Genomic DNA, 16111 nt, shown 5'->3' on the forward strand with positions numbered 1-16111 from the left:
AATTATTCTGGGTATGCCTGGCTTATGACATTTTGTCACATATTTTGTCACATATTTTTTCACATGTGGGATATATACAGTGCATCCGGAAAATATTCACAGCGCTTCACTTTTTCCACATTTTATGTTACAGCTTTATTTCTAAATGGATTAAATGCATTCCTTTTTTCCCTCAACTCTCAATTCCAGTTTTGAGTGACTGGTTGCAAATGAAAGTAAAAGGCTGAACAATATTATACATTATTTTCTTAGCTATCCATATCCACATATCCAACCCATTTTTTATCTACTGATTTTTTTTTTCTCTCCTTTGTAATGTTTTTTCCTTTGTAATATTTAATTTTTGTTAGTTGGACATAAATGAGTTAGAGCTCTTAATGAATGGAATCAATGTTTATGGATTTATTTTGTGGATCCACTATTTTATTTGCTAAATTATAACCAATTTTGACAAAATAATCATTAAACTTATTTACAATTTCATTAATATTATTTATAATTTTGTTATCTTTAATAACATGATTTGGATACTCACTCTTATTTTTTCCTTTGTTTATTACACTATTTAGCACTTTCCATGTTCCTTGTATATTTTGTTTATGTTCAATAAATAATTTTGTATAGTATTTTTTTTTTTACTGTTTCTAATTATATTTACCAATTTATTCTTATATTTTTTTATATTTATTTTTAGCATCTGTTGTTCTAGATTTCAATTTTTTTGATACAATATATTTTTCTTCCTACATGCTTTTATAATGCTGTTAGTTATCCAAGGTTTCTGTATTTTATGATTGACTTTAATTACTTTAAGTGGACATTTATCATAAATCTTTTAATATTTTTTCCAGGAAAATATCATAAGCCTCATTTGGGCTTTTATAACTATAGACCTCATCCCAATTTTGCCAGCTCAATTACTCTTTAAATGCTTCTATTGCTTCTGGTGCTCTATGTCTCACAATCCTGGTATGTTAACCTGGAATTTACTTTAAATATATTTTGGAAAACTGCAAAAAAAGGAAGATGGTCACTAATATCGATTATTAAAAGCCTTGTGTCTAATTGATCCATTTCATTAATGAAAATATTATAATATAATATTATATTATTATAATCTTTTTTATCCTACTAAAAAACATTTGCAACACTAGGAATGTCACAGAACCAAAATTCCAGTAGTCGGTGCCAATGCCATAAAAATATTACAGTTCTCTGTACCAATTTCGGTACCACATCTAAATATTTTTTTATTTTTTTTATTTAACTATTAAAAAAAATCAAGGATTTTATTATTTATGATAATAATCATTATAAGTATATAATACATAATCAAAATAAACATTGTTTATAAAAAAGATGAAAAATAAGCTAGGCAAAATTGTTGTTATTATTATTATTATTTGTAGTAGTAGTAGTAGTAGCCTATTATTATTATTACTTAGAAACGTAGCTAAATCTTCTGTACAACAGAAGATATAATATATTTCTGTTAATTCCGTTAAGTTAAACCAAACTTTTATTTTGACCTTTGAGAAGACCTTTTTAGTGAAGAGATTGATAACCTTTGAGTGTCTGTGTTTATGATATAACAATATCATGTTTTCGCAAATAAAACGGTAAATTATTTTGAAGTGATGGTTTATGCATTTATATACTCATCATAAAGTGTGACATGGCAGAGGCTAAAAAGACAGCGAGTGTCAAGCGTTCTTGGCCGTGTGTTTGCGTGCACTGCAAATGAAGCCGTGCATCAGTGCATCATTCACACAGAGACGCAGGACATGCAGGAGTAATATTGAAATAGTATTTTGCAGTATAATATTCATAGACACTAGTATATATTCGGCTACAGTCTGGAGCCCTGCATTTAGATAAACACGGAAGCGACTGAATGCAGCTACGGGTACCGAATATACTCAGTAGGCAGTACTACCGGTACTACAAAAAAATGCTTATATCGTCATATTTGTTAAATTTCAGTACCGACCTGTTACAAAAGTACCGGTACTTGTGACGTCCCTAATCCCTACAGCAGGGATGGAAATTAGCACCCGCCACCAGCCAAATGCGGGTGATTTTGCGTTGTGGCGGGTAAACTCGCTTCACCTACCGGCCACCGTGGCGGGTAAATAAAAATAGCATACTGTTTCCCCTCTTTATAAACTGTGTTCAGTGAATGCGAGTGCGGCCGCACTATGTATGTCCGAATATGACCAGTCGTTTTCGCCGTCATTACCCGGATGTAGTGCCAGAAGACGCGAATAATAACCAAGCCTGCAGTCTCCCTCTCATTTACTGAAGCTTTCGCGCCTCGATCGCCCCCCGGTGACCGGTCCCAGTATAGCCGCCCCTCTGTGTTTTCTAATGGACGCGAGGCAAACTAAATAATAATATTACACTTCAAAAATGTTTCCCCAAAGTTAGTTTATGTCACTGAAGGCAGTTATCATCACGATGATTTCATTTCAGGTGTTCGTTTTAAAAATAAGTTTAGTTTGAGTTAGTTATTTGATGCTATAAAAACGGGGGTGTGACGTCATGATTGACAGCTGAGACTGACGGCTTCTCTGAGTGAAGTTGTCACTGAGGCACTAACGGACTTTTTTCGAAATTTTTGGGAGCAGATTAGAGCTTTAGCTTTAATTTCTACATTTCCATAACTGTTTATTTCACACCAACATAATTAATTGTTCTGCATCTGTGAGAGTGTGGGCGGGCTTTTGATATCGCGGCTGTACTTCCTGCTCTACTTCCTGCGCGCTACTGCGCAACTCCGGTCCCGAAATCGCTACTGCGCAGACTCGGTCCCAAGATGTCAGCGCCGTGCAAGGCTGCCTGAAAGCTTCAAATATGGCAAGCGGAAACGGATGATGTCGAGTCGTCCATATTTTTTTACGGTCTATGATAATAACCATAATAACTCGCGCGCACTGAGAGAAGATCCGTCACTGTCATCCGGAAGCGCGCACCCGTCTCACAGCGCGCAAATATTGAGTTCTCTTTCAAGTCTTGTGCTTAAACGGACAAACTCACACAAAAAGTATGCCAACATGTTCATCTTGATGAGAATTCTAGCAGACATAGTCTGAATATGCCTTAAGTGAACTTTATACAGTCGTGAAAGATGACGCATATCCCTCTATTAGGTCTTAAAGGGGAAGTAGCTTTTACTGCTATGTTTAATGTCAAACAAACGATAAGGACATCACTCACTGCTCTTGATTGAATAGCTTTTGTAAGTTTAATAAGGAATAATCTTTCATTTAAACAGTTAAATATGCAGTTATTTTACATTTGATTACTTTATTACATTTCTGTAGGCTAGTAGACCTGTACATTATTATTTAATGTACACATGAGTGAGATCAAGTTAAACATTTTACTTTGAATTTTATTTTATACTGTTTGATGTTGCAATGTGATAAATAAATATTTGCATAATTTGTAATTTATTTATTATTTGAAACTTTAATATTAATTAATGCAATTGCAATGCCTTGATTTTTAGTAAAGTTACTCAGTCATAGCATTAGCCATAAATGCAATGAATAATTGGCATAATTTCTTTTAGTGCTTCGGTTTCAGCCAATAATTTTTATTTCGATGCATCCCTACTGACAATGTTCTGCTCGGTATGTCGTCAACACGCTTCAGAAGATGCCAAAACTAGTAGTTTCATTGTTGGTACTAAAAACCTAAAACTGGAAGCCATAAAAGAATCATCCAAATGCCACATCCAGGTAAAAAAAAAAAAAAAGAGAGAACATAGAGCCCTACTCATTTAATGAAATGTATATCAGTTCATGGTTTGTGTGTGTATAAGAGTGAAAAAAATGTCAGTATTTCATTGAGATTTGAGATTAAATAAACAGCTTAAGTATTGTAGAGCTTGTAGTATTAATTTTCACGTGCAGTTACACATTGTCGGTTAAAAACAAGAAAGTGGCTGGTAAAAACATTGAGTGGCTGGTAGATTTTGAAATCCACCAGCCACAGTGGCCGGTGGACAAAAAAGTTAATTTCCATCCCTGCCCTACAGTGATGCATGGTGGTGGCAGCATCATGCGGATGTTTTTCAGCGGCAGGAACTGGGCCTCTTGAGTGGCCCAGCCAGAGCACAGACTTGAACCCAATTGAACATCTCTGGAGAGATCTGAAAATGGCTGTGCAGCGATGCTCCCCATCCAACCTGGTGGAGCTTGAGAGGTCTTGCAAAGAAGAATGGGACAAACTGCCCAAAAATAGGTGTGCCACACTTGTAGCATCATACTCAAAAAGACTTGAGGCTGTAATTGGTGCCAAAGGTGCTTCAACTAAGTATCAAGCAAACGCTGTGAATACTTCTGTACATGTGATTTTTAAAAAATATATATTTGCAAAGATTTCAAACAAACTTCTTTCGCATTGACATTAGGCATAAAGATAATTAAAAAAATGTCAATTTTGGAATGAGGTTGTAACATAACAAAATGTGGAAAAAGTTTCGAGAAGCACTGAAGTTACAAACGTACTCACAAACTAGAAGAGAAGTAGAAATTACAGAAGGCAAAAAATAAATAAAAAATGATCCATGATAAACTTAAGACTTGATTGTATCTCTACTGAAGTCTGAGTTTGAATGTGTTGGTTTTTAGGGTTCTGTGACAAAGCCGAGCAGATGTTGTAGATAAAACATGCCAGCAATCAAAGGCTTTATGTTGAGTTTTTGTTAAATTATAAAACAATGACATCAATGGGATTTTGAATAACTTTGAAGGGCTGCCCTGGCAAAACTATAGGGGTTTTCAGAAAAGAAAGCCGTAATGGTTTGAAGAGCCTGAAGCTCCGTACCACAGTTGGTGGTTTGTTGTTCGACTTACAATTCTGAGAAGCGTGAAAATCGAAAGAAGGACTTTATAACCTAAGGCTGAGGTCAGGCATCTGAAGAACTGCTGTTGTGTTTAACCTCATGTGAACCAGCTCAGCAGCTCCTCCAGCCTCAGGTGCATCTGAGTCTCTGCAGGAGGTCACATTCTCTTCAGTCAGTGACTGTATTGCTGAGGTGTGTGCAGATGATGGTGTTCCTACAACATAGGAAATTGTCGCTTTTACTTTAACAGCAAGAAGCAGAGAAAAACAGCTACCTAGAATAACTCAAGGAATCAAGGAAATTACCATCAGTACACTTCTTCTGGTAACACAAGTACGCTAGTATGTTGAGTGTCAGCCCCTGAAATGTGATGGTATATTTGTAGTTGATTAAGTAAGATTGAAGAGTTACCCGGTTACGCTTGCAGACAGATTGCACAGTATATGTGAGTGAATCAAGTGAATATTTTTTATAATGCCTTGAAATACACCGTTGTGCACTTTCTTTTCTTTTATAGTGCACTTTTGTTTATTGATGCATAGTGTTTACTTCAATGATTTCTCAAACTTGAAGCAGAAAAAGGTTAGCTAGGTTGATGCTTTATCCATTTCTGTCCAACGTTATTGCTATGCATAGAAAATAATCCCAGCCATGTTGGCATGTCTTATCGGCATCTTTGTGCTTGGCCTCAATAATGGCTGCTCTCGTAGCTAGGTTTTATACAATACATTTATTCTTGTTTAAAAATGTATAAATTCTTTTGAAGATCATTGTATTGGCATGTTGCTATTTCTATACTTTTCTCAGTTCAAATTCAAAAATTATTTCACATTTCTACTACATTAATGACCTAGTTTAAATACAGATTCATCTTCCCAGTGCTGAAGTACCCCTTTCTAATTAATGTTAAATATTTTAACCTCATTGTAAAGTGTTATCAGTGTTAATAAATTAAATAATAGCATATTTAGGAGCATATTATGTTTGACTGTTGAATCAAAACTGCTATTGTGAATCATCAAGTTTCACTTGAGATCGTTTTTGTATTCCACTTTAGGCTGTTCATTAGGTTTTAATAGTACAACATTTGCACTATTTGTCATACGGTTTGGACATTACTGTGTTATCCGCTTGATTTAAGGTGGTAATCATCCTTTTTTTTATGCAAATGAGAAGACATTTGTTCTTTTGGACAGGTCTTTGTATGATAAACCAAGTGTTATTACTGCAATATATCTGGTTCAAGATGCATATTTAGTTTGAGCATACTCTGAGCATAAGCATACTCTTACAATGGTGTACCTGCAAATGTAATTTATCTTTCTTAATTAATGCTCTTCCTTTGTGGGTTGTAAAAATGTTCGGTAAATCCCTTAGACACACACATACACACAGTGCAATAATTGGATTTAAGTTTTTGTTATTTGATCGGTACTTTCCTCAGGCTGTTTAATTAGAGCTGCAGTAAAGCTTCAGTGAGTCTGCGTTCAGCTGTTATTATTGTTTTGTGAGTGTAAGCATTTACTCATTTGTGTGTGTCTAGGTGTGTTGTTTTAATTTAATAATACACATTATTTACGTGTTAAAGAAATAATTAGTTTTTAAAAAAAAGTCTAAATCCCCCCCCCACCGTAAAGTAAAAAGATGGCTTAGAGTAAGCTGAAAATCTTTTTTTTCATGCAGAAGCCAGCTCACAACTGAGGCACAATGAGTATTTTAAGTGCCTTTTATTAAGTGTGTTCGTTTTTAAAATACTTTCCCAGTTTAATGTGAAGAGAAAACGTACTCGGTTACTTTCGTAACCTCGGTTCCCTGAGAGAGAGGAACGAGTATTACGTATGGGAAAACTCCTTTTCTCGAGAATATGAAGCAAAACTTTAATAAAGGTATCCATGTAAAGCGCAGTGCCGCTGAACGGCCATAACTCAGCGCGAGGAGCGCTCTGATTGGCCGGGCCACGGCAACTGCATGAACCTATGGTGAGGCGGCTGAGAGGAACGAGCCAATGGGGGGCGTTCCAGAAGCCCGCCGAAAAAAGGTGCTTATATTTGCATACAGGAGGCTATATAAAGCCCTGATTTCGCCATAGGTGTCAGGTTTTTAGATCGACTGAAGCGATACCTGAGAAGCATAAACACGGCACGGAACGTAATACTCGTTCCTCTCTCTCAGGGAACCGAGGTTACGAAAGTAACCGAGTACGTTCCCTTTCGAGAGAGGTTCCTCGTATTACGTATGGGAACACAATGTAAAGCGCCGTGTGTGCTGACTGACCCAGTATACCCAAGCACATGTAAATAACCCCCGAGACACCGAAGAGGCGGCTATAAGGGGGGATGAAGAACCGGAAGAGTCGGTTCATTTGAACGGCTGATCGGACAGAGTCGGTTCATTTGAACGGCTGATCGGACATAGTCGGATCTTATGATAAATGAAGTGCTTAAGGACTGAAGTGTACAGGCCAAAACTAAAGGCAATCTGTTTACCAGGGTCAAGATAGAGCCTAAATGGAGAGAAGCCCTGCTTGTAGAGCTGGAACCTCCAATTTATAGAATCTGATAAAAGTGGACGGAGAGGCCCAGCCTGCCGCCGCACAGATATCTTCCAAAGAAATGCCACACGACCAAGCCCAAGATGAGGCCATGCCTCTAGTGGAGTGGGCTTTAACGCCTATAGGGCAAGTCAGGTTTTTAGACTCATATGCCAGCGAGATAGCGTCCACTATCCAGTGTGAGAGTCTTTGCTTCGTGACAGCACAACCTTTAGTGCGGCCGCCGAAGCAGACAAACAGCTGGTCCGACTGCCTGAAGGGGGAGGAGCGCTCCAGATACAGTCTCAGAGCTCTGACCGGGCAGAGCAGATTCGCGTCCTGTTCACCCTGAGATACGGGTAAAGGAAGCAGAGTAATAACCTGTGCTCTAAAAGGGGTAGAAAGCACTTTGGGTATAAAACCATGTCTCGGTTTAAGAACAACTTTGGAGTTGTTGGGCCCGAACTCGAGACAGGACGGACTCACTGAGAGTGCGTGTAAGTCACTCACACGTTTAACCGAGGCCAGAGCCAGCAGAAACGCAGTTTTGAATGATAAAAGCTTTATGGTCGCGGTCTGGAGAGGCTCGAAGGGGGGACCCTTCATAGCGTCTAGAACCACCGCGAGGTCCCAAATAGGGACCGAAGGGGGGCGAGGGGGGTTCAATCTCCTGGCCCCTTTAAGAAAACGTACAATGAGCTCACTTTTCCCTAGTGAATGTCCCGCGACCTGAGCGCGGTTAGCTGCTATGGCGGCGACATAAACTTTGAGCGTGGAGGGGGAACGACCCGCGTCCAGTAGCTCTTGGAGAAAAGCGAGCACTTCTGTTATCTCGCATGAGCGTGCGTCGATATTTCGGACGGCACACCAGTTAGAAAACACTGACCACTTCAGAGTATAGAGCCGCCTCGTCGAGGGGGCTCTAGCTTCCGCTATGGTGTTCATAACTCTGTCAGAGAGGTTTCCCGATACCAGTTGATGGGCCATACGTGGAGGGCCCATAGTTCGGGACTGGGATGCCAGATCCCCCCCTTCGCCTGCGTGAGGAGGTCTTTCCTCAGCGGAATGGGCCATGGGGCTGTGTCTGACAGCTGGATCAGATCGGAGAACCACGTTCGGTTCCTCCAGAGCGGGGCTATTAAAAGCACCGCGGATGCTGTCTCCCTGATTTTCTTGATGGTTTGTGGTAGCATCGCGATCGGGGGGAAAGCATACAGCGGGAGACTGGGCCAGACATGGGCCAGGGCATCCCTGCGTTTGGAGAAAAATATTGGGCAGTGAGTGTTGTCTTCTGAGGCGAAGAGATCCACTTTCGCTCTGCCGAAGGTGTTCCAAATTAAGAGAACCGTTTGCGGGTGAAGAGACCATTCCCCTGGGGGAATGGTTCTCCTGGATAACATATCCGGACCCACATTCAGAATACCTGGCACGTGAGCCGCCCTCAGGGAGCTCAGGTTGTGCTCTGCCCATAAAAGGAGATGCTTCGCCATGCGGTGAAGGGAATATGATCTCAGGCCACCCTGGCGGTTTATGTACGCTACCACCGACATGTTGTCTGAACGAACCAAGACGTGGTGGTTTTTTATATGTGGAAGGAAAGCTCTCAGCGATAAGGCGACCGCTTTCATCTCTAGACAGTTTATGTGCAGCCGCTTCTCTGTTTCCGCCCACAGGCCAGAGACCGGCTTGCCCTCGTGTAGGGCTCCCCACCCCCGAGTGGAGGCATCTGTCGAGACCACTTTCAACTTCGTGACTGTGCCCATAAGCACGCCCCTCCGATACCACTCTGTCCTCGTCCAAGGAGCCAAAGTTTTGACAACGCTGTGGCTCACTTTGACGGGAAAACGGCCCCATTTCCATGCATAAGGAGGGACACGGGCGCGTAGCCAACGCTGGAGGGGACGCATGTGTAGCAGTCCCAGCCTGAGCACTGACGATGCCGAGGCCATAAGGCCGAGCATTCTCTGAAAGTGTTTCAGGGGAACGCGAGTTCCGGCTTTGAATGAAGTCGCCATGTTCTGGACGGATAGCGCGCGCTGTGACGTCAGCCGCGCGTTCATGAGTCTCGAGTCTAGAACAAAGCCCAGAAAAGATATCTTTTGAGTGGGTGACATCGAGCTCTTGGCGATATTGATCCTGAGACCCAAACAGTCTAAATGGTTGAGGAGCCAGGATCTGTGTGTTAGTAGTTCTGCTCGAGACTGGGCTATCACTAGCCAGTCGTCGAGGTAGTTGAGCACCCGCATCCCTTTCAGCCTGAGCGGGGCTAATGCCGCGTCCATACATTTCGTAAACGTGCGGGGCGCCAGGGATAAGCCGAATGGCAGGACCGTGTACTGATAAGCCTGCCCCTCGAAGGCGAATCTCAAGAATGGCCTGTGGTGGGGGGCTACCTGCACATGAAAGTACGCATCTTTCAGATCTATCGTGAAAAACCAGTCCCCAGGGCGAATGTGCGCGAGGATCTGTTTCACCGTTAGCATTTTGAACGAGCGAGTCATTAGAGCTTTGTTCAAATGCCTTAGATCTAGGATGGGCCTGAGCTCTCCGTCCTTCTTCGGAACGAGAAAGTATCGGCTGTAGAAGCCCGACTCGCTTTTGGAAGGGGGAACGGGCTCCACCGCTCCCTTCTTTACCAGTTTCAAAATCTCGGTGCGAAGCACGTGACTGACGCTGCTTCTCACCGAGGTCTCGACCACGGCGCGAAAGCGCGGGGGCCTGCGAACGAACTGTAGCGAGTAGCCCCTTTTTACTATGTTCATAACCCAATTTGATACCCCGGGCATGGCTTGCCAGGCCTGAGCTCGACACGATAGCGGCTGGAGCCGGCGCGGATAAGGGTCGCCTACTAGAGGGAACTCGGTAGCGCTGCCATTTTGTGCTTGAGACATAGAGGGGGTAGTGCTTATGTGTGGCGGCGTGCACTGTGGAGTGGGCGCCGGGACATTTATAGCATGGGTGGGAGGGGTGAATGAGTGTAGGAGTGCAGACTGATGTGTGGGCACATTTACTACAGAGAAAAAGCTCTTTTTGAGATTTATTTGGGTCGCCGTGATAACGGCGTTTGTGTGCAGGCGAGTGCGTTTGACAACGGGCTCGTTGGCTGCTAAACTGAGGTCGGCAGTCACCTGGGTGCGGGGAACTGGGAGACCGGGAGGGAGAGATGGGGGTCCGGCCGAGGCGAGACCTGACCATCTCCTTTTTATCCCTGCGGCTAGGACGGCTTCGGAGGCTCGGGGTTCAACACAATCCTGGGTCGAGGTCCCCGGCGTTCAGGCCGACTGCTGCGGTTCGCGGAGCGGGAACGTTGGCGCGGTCCAGAAGAGGAGCGAGGCCGGGAAGGTGGCTCTGCCGGCTTAGCGGGTTGAGAAGGCGGGGGTCTACCTCGAGAGCGTCTCTGGCCTGAAGACGAGCTGGAGCGCTTAGGCAGGAAATGCCTCATAGCCTGCGAAGCCTTCTGCGCTTCGGTGAAGCGCTCCGCGAAACCCACGACTGACGGGCCGAAGAGACCGGTAGTGGAGATGGGGGCGTCCAAAAAGGAGGCTTTGTCCGCGTCCTTCATCTCGGTCAAATTCAGCCAAAGGTGCCTCTCTAAGACCGTCAGGTTAGCCATATTTTTCCCGATGGCTTGTGCAGTGGCTTTAGTGGCGCGAAGGGCCAAGTCCGTCGCGCTGCGGAGGTCCTTCAAAACATCGGAGTCGGGGACAGACTCATCCAAGGAGCGGAGAAGTCTGGCCTGGAACACCTGAAGGATAGCCATGGTGTGAAGGGCCGCGGAAGCCTGGCCAGCGGAGGCATATGCCCGGCCAGCGAGAGCAGAAGTGGTGCGGCAGGGCTTGGACGGGTGCTGAGCCCTGGACTGCCATCCTCTGGAGGAGGAGGGCGGGCAGAGGTGCGCGGCGACAGCCTCCTCGAGGGGTGGAAGAGACTCATAGCCTTTTTCCTTAGCGCCGTCGACAACGGAGAGCGCTGGGGAAAAAGCGGATCTGGCGCGAGCAGAGTAGGGCGACTTCCACGACTTCGTAAGCTCGTCGTGTACCTCAGGGAAGAAAGGCGCGGGCTTCTGAGGAGAAGAGAGGCGGCGGCTTTCCAGGAACCACTCGTCCAGTCTGCTGCGTGTTGGCTCATCGGGCTGGGACCACTCGAGCCCGAGGTCTTCCACGGCCCTGGAGAGCACGCGGATGAGTTCCGCGTCGACGTTAGTTTTGGCGCTCGTGGCGGTCTGCGTCGAAGCGGGGGGCTCCGAGACAGAAGTTGACCACTCGCTACCAGAAGCGGCTGTGGAGAGGCTGTCCTCATCATCCTCTGGCGGCGGGCCACCGAAGGAAACCGAACAGGCCGCTGCATGAGAGGGACGCTGTTCCTCCTGGGTGAAGGTGACCGGCGATGGCGAGGCACGCGGGGAGTCATCCGGCGTGCAGTCGCCAGACCGTTCCGGCAGCCTCTGGTCGCGGCGTTTCTTGCGGCGCGGCCCAGCGGCAGGAGGAGGGACCTGGTCGAAGGTGGCGAGGCGAGCCCGAAGGGTCTGCAGCGCCATCTCATCGCACTCGGGGCAGCCGCCCTGAGAGAGTGCGAGCTGCGCGTGGTCCCGTCCAAGGCATGCCACGCAGATGACGTGACGGTCGCCGCCAAGGAGAGGAGCTCTGCAAGAGCCGCAGGAAATGCGAGGCATTTGAAACAACGCCCCGCGCTCTTTTAGGAGAAGAGAGTATAAAAGGATACGATCGCCGGATGGCGTAGCTGGAACGGCAGAGAAGGCGGAGAGGGAGTCCGTCGTCCTCAGCTGCAGGTTCCGCTGGTGCCTTTTCGACGGCGGTTGCTTCTTCCGGAGATCAGCGAAGGTATCGCTGAAGGAGATAAAATCTGACACCTATGGCGAAATCAGGGCTTTATATAGCCTCCTGTATGCAAATATAAGCACCTTTTTTCGGCGGGCTTCTGGAACGCCCCCCATTGGCTCGTTCCTCTCAGCCGCCTCACCATAGGTTCATGCAGTTGCCGTGGCCCGGCCAATCAGAGCGCTCCTCGCGCTGAGTTATGGCCGTTCAGCGGCACTGCGCTTTACATGGATACCTTTATTAAAGTTTTGCTTCATATTCTCGAGAAAAGGAGTTTTCCCATACGTAATACGAGGAACCTCTCTCGAAAGGGAACTATTAAAGCAAGCCATTTATAGGGTTATTTCCCCAAATAGTGTTAAAAAAAATATTTATAAAATAGTATTATTTTTTTGTATTTAAAAAATAAATATTTTTTTATTTTTTTTAAGTTGCAAACTAAGTTGTGCTTGCTTACTGGACAGCATGAGTAGCATTTGTAATAAATAACGACTGGTCATTATCTTCATTATCTAGGTAAACCAAGCAAGTGCCCACAATATTATAGAAAAACCATAGAGCCTTCAGGATATACAGTCACAAAATTCACAAAAAATATTGTAATTTGATCATAATGAATATTATGCGCACTGTGTTTAGAAAATATGGTTCATTATCTTTTTCTTTGATTATAATCACCATTGATTTGCTTATAAAGAATTATGGGACCTTGAAGATAAATTAACAGAACTCCTGAACAATGAATGCTTTAGTTATGTTATGATTTGATCCCCAAAGAATCAAAGAACTGCTTTGAAATTGTTCTCCGTTTCTGTCTTGAGAAAAAGCAAAGATAATGAGAGAAACTTTTTTTATTTGTCAAAATATGACTCATTGTCCTGAAAATTCTTTTAGGAATCTGTCAAAGTCATTGAATATCTTGAGTTTGTTTAGCTTTCAACTCTTCTGAAACTTGACAACACATTTGTACATGGGTTCTTAAATGTTAAAAATCAAAACATTTGTTCAGTGTTAAATGAGAGATTAGATATTTGCCATTTTTAACAGCAAATAGTCAATCCCTTAACTGTCAGTTTCTAACATTAGATCAAGGCTGCAACACTTCAGTGCATCTCAATCAATCCTCTCTAGTGCCTTTTCAACAGTCTTGTGCCAGAGTCCAATCTGGAACTATTGTGTGTTTTCATCGCAGAAAAAGGGCTTCTGGGCTGAAATAACGGCTGGTATTACAAAACTATATGGCACCTATCGTGTCTAACAAAGCTGTCTCCACCAAAAGCAGCAAATGTGCTTATCTTATAAATATGAATTGTTTTATTCTCTCTCTCTCTCTCTCTCTCTCTCTCTCTCTCTCTCTCTCTCTCTCTCTCTCTCTCTCTCTCTCTCTCTCTCTCTCTCTCTCTCTCTCTCTCTCTCTCTCTCTCTCTCTCATCTCTCTCTCTCTCTCTCTCTCTCTCTCTCTCTCTCTCTCTCTCTCTCTCTCTCTCTCTCTCTCTCTCTCTCTATCTCTCTCTCTATATATATATATATATATATATATATATATATGACCTCTAGAATCAACAAGGCATTTTCGCCCACAGGACTGCCACATACTGGATGTTTTTCCCTTTTCACACCATTCTTTGTAAACCCTAGAAATGGTTGTGCGTGAAAATCCCAGTAACTGAGCAGATTGTGAAATAACCAGCCCCTTTGGCACCAACAACCATGCCACTCTCAAAATTGCTTAAATCACCTTTCTTTCCCATTCTGACATTCAGTTTGCAGTTCAGGAGATTGTCTTGACCAGGACCACACCCCTAAATGACTTGAAGCAACGGCCATGTGATTGGTTGATTAGATAATTGCATTAATGAGAAATTGAACAGGTGTTCCTAATAATCCTTTAGGTGAGTGTACATAGTTCACCTGCTATATTGCTAAATATACAAAATTGTTCATATCAACAGAAAAATATACCGGCATAACCTGGCTTCTCTTGAGACTCCCATGCTTCAGAGTGGTTATAGTTATGATATGCTAAAGCTCCCTGCATATAGATATGATTGGATACAGGGTAGTTTGTGTTCAAATCATGTTTTTGAGACTGTTGCAGTTTTAAAGGGAAAATACTTAGCAATGGTGTTGACATATGAATTTGCACATGGTCTGTCATAAAGCATATTAAAAACACCACATAGGCATAAACAACATTAAAACTTGATCTTCACCACAGGAATAAATTAATTTATAGAGTGGTCAAATTGTTAAATTGAAAATTCTTGTTTGCATGATACATCCAGTATTTTTAAAGCTTTAATACAAAATCCACAGCTGTTCTCTTTGAAAAGTAGTTTAAAGATATAAGTGGGTGGGATGACATCAATAATTGATATGGTATTCACATAAGCACTTTTCATCGAACTCTGTGATGAGTCAGCATTTGCGCTCATGCTTTAAATGATGTCAATGAATATGCGGCTCAATATCTGGTGTCCTTCTCTTTATCACAGTATGCCTGGGTGTACTGAATGTCCCCTTGGGGATGAATAAAGTGTCTATCTATCAGACTGTCCGTCTGGTTGAAGTAGGAGTGCAGGGGTACATTCCATGCAGAAAAATGTGTGGCATTACTCCAAACGAACATTAGTCTACACGTTGCAGCTGTTTGAGGGGAAAAAAAATACTTCTAACAACCGTGACTCGCAATCCGTTTTTGCATGATAATATAGAAGCACTTTCAAATGTTATTACATGCAAAATGGGGCCGTTTATGTGGGATTACCTAAAATAATGTATCATCGTACCTATGAAATATTTACAGTTAACAGTTCAAATACTGATCAAGGAAGCATATTTATTCCAACTTTCCTGCATCCTGATCATCATAGGTTTCTGCATTTTGCTTGTTTTATGCCACTGGGGGCATGAAGCATCTTATATTGCACACTAACTGGAAATAATTTGGACACTTGAATGAGCATTGCATTTGAAGGAATGTATATGTAATTTCCAAATAATGGCCAGTGGGGTAAGATGTGCCACTGAGTAAGCTGTGTTAGCCTGGCTCCGCCCTCCTACGTTCTTCCGCTCAATCTTCATTTTCCTTCAGTACTCTGTCTGGGATTGAGGTATATTCTCTGGTTTTCTCCAGTCAAATTTTAACCGGTCCAGTCATCAAACAGGCGGAGTGGCTGAGAACGATGACATTGATGTTGTGCGCTAGTTTGAGATGACATACGTCACAACCAAATGTTAGTAATTGGTTATGGCAGATCAAGAGTGGCTCTGGGCAGATTCAATAGTTTTAAACTTCAACAGAGAACCCACCTTCAAGGAAGTTAACACTTGTCTCTCAGTTGGGGTAAGCTGTGCCAATTAAAATGGTAATAGTACTTTCTGCATTGCACACATAGACATAGCTGGTTTTGCGACAAAAGTCAATCAAACTTGTTGAAATTTGAAAAGTAAAGCATTTCAATAAATGAATAATAACATTTAAATGTGCCCTAGAATAGTTGAAAAAATATGAAATGGCTTATTTAAAAGGATACTTCACCGCTTTTTCATATTAAACTGTTATTCCCTTAACTAAAAGGAGTTGATACATACTTCTCTCGTCTGTGTGCCTGCACTTAATCTCTCTGACGCGTGATGATGATCTGATAGCTTTTAGCTTAGCCCACTAAGCCCAGTTCATTCACTATGGTACCAAACAGAGATCAATTTAGAAGCGACCAAACACCTCCACGTTTTCCCTATTTAAATACAGTTACACCAATAGTTGAACGATCAAGTATGGTGACATAAAGATGTGAGATGTGAGGGAGGATGTTTCAGGTGGGACTTTAAAGAAAATATTCATCTAGACATGTGCCTATTTTCAGTAATGTAATATATCACAATACA

General features: G+C 43.0%; 1 protein-coding gene across 1 annotated transcript in view; it reads left to right on the plus strand.

Moving 5' to 3' along the window:
• Nucleotides 1–16111, plus strand: part of mad1l1 (mitotic arrest deficient 1 like 1) — an 87990-nt gene that overhangs the window by 42468 nt on the left and 29411 nt on the right. The window lies entirely within an intron of this gene.

Source organism: Pseudorasbora parva, chromosome 4 (assembly GCF_024679245.1).
Source record: "Pseudorasbora parva isolate DD20220531a chromosome 4, ASM2467924v1, whole genome shotgun sequence".
NCBI classification, from domain to species: domain Eukaryota; kingdom Metazoa; phylum Chordata; class Actinopteri; order Cypriniformes; family Gobionidae; genus Pseudorasbora; species Pseudorasbora parva.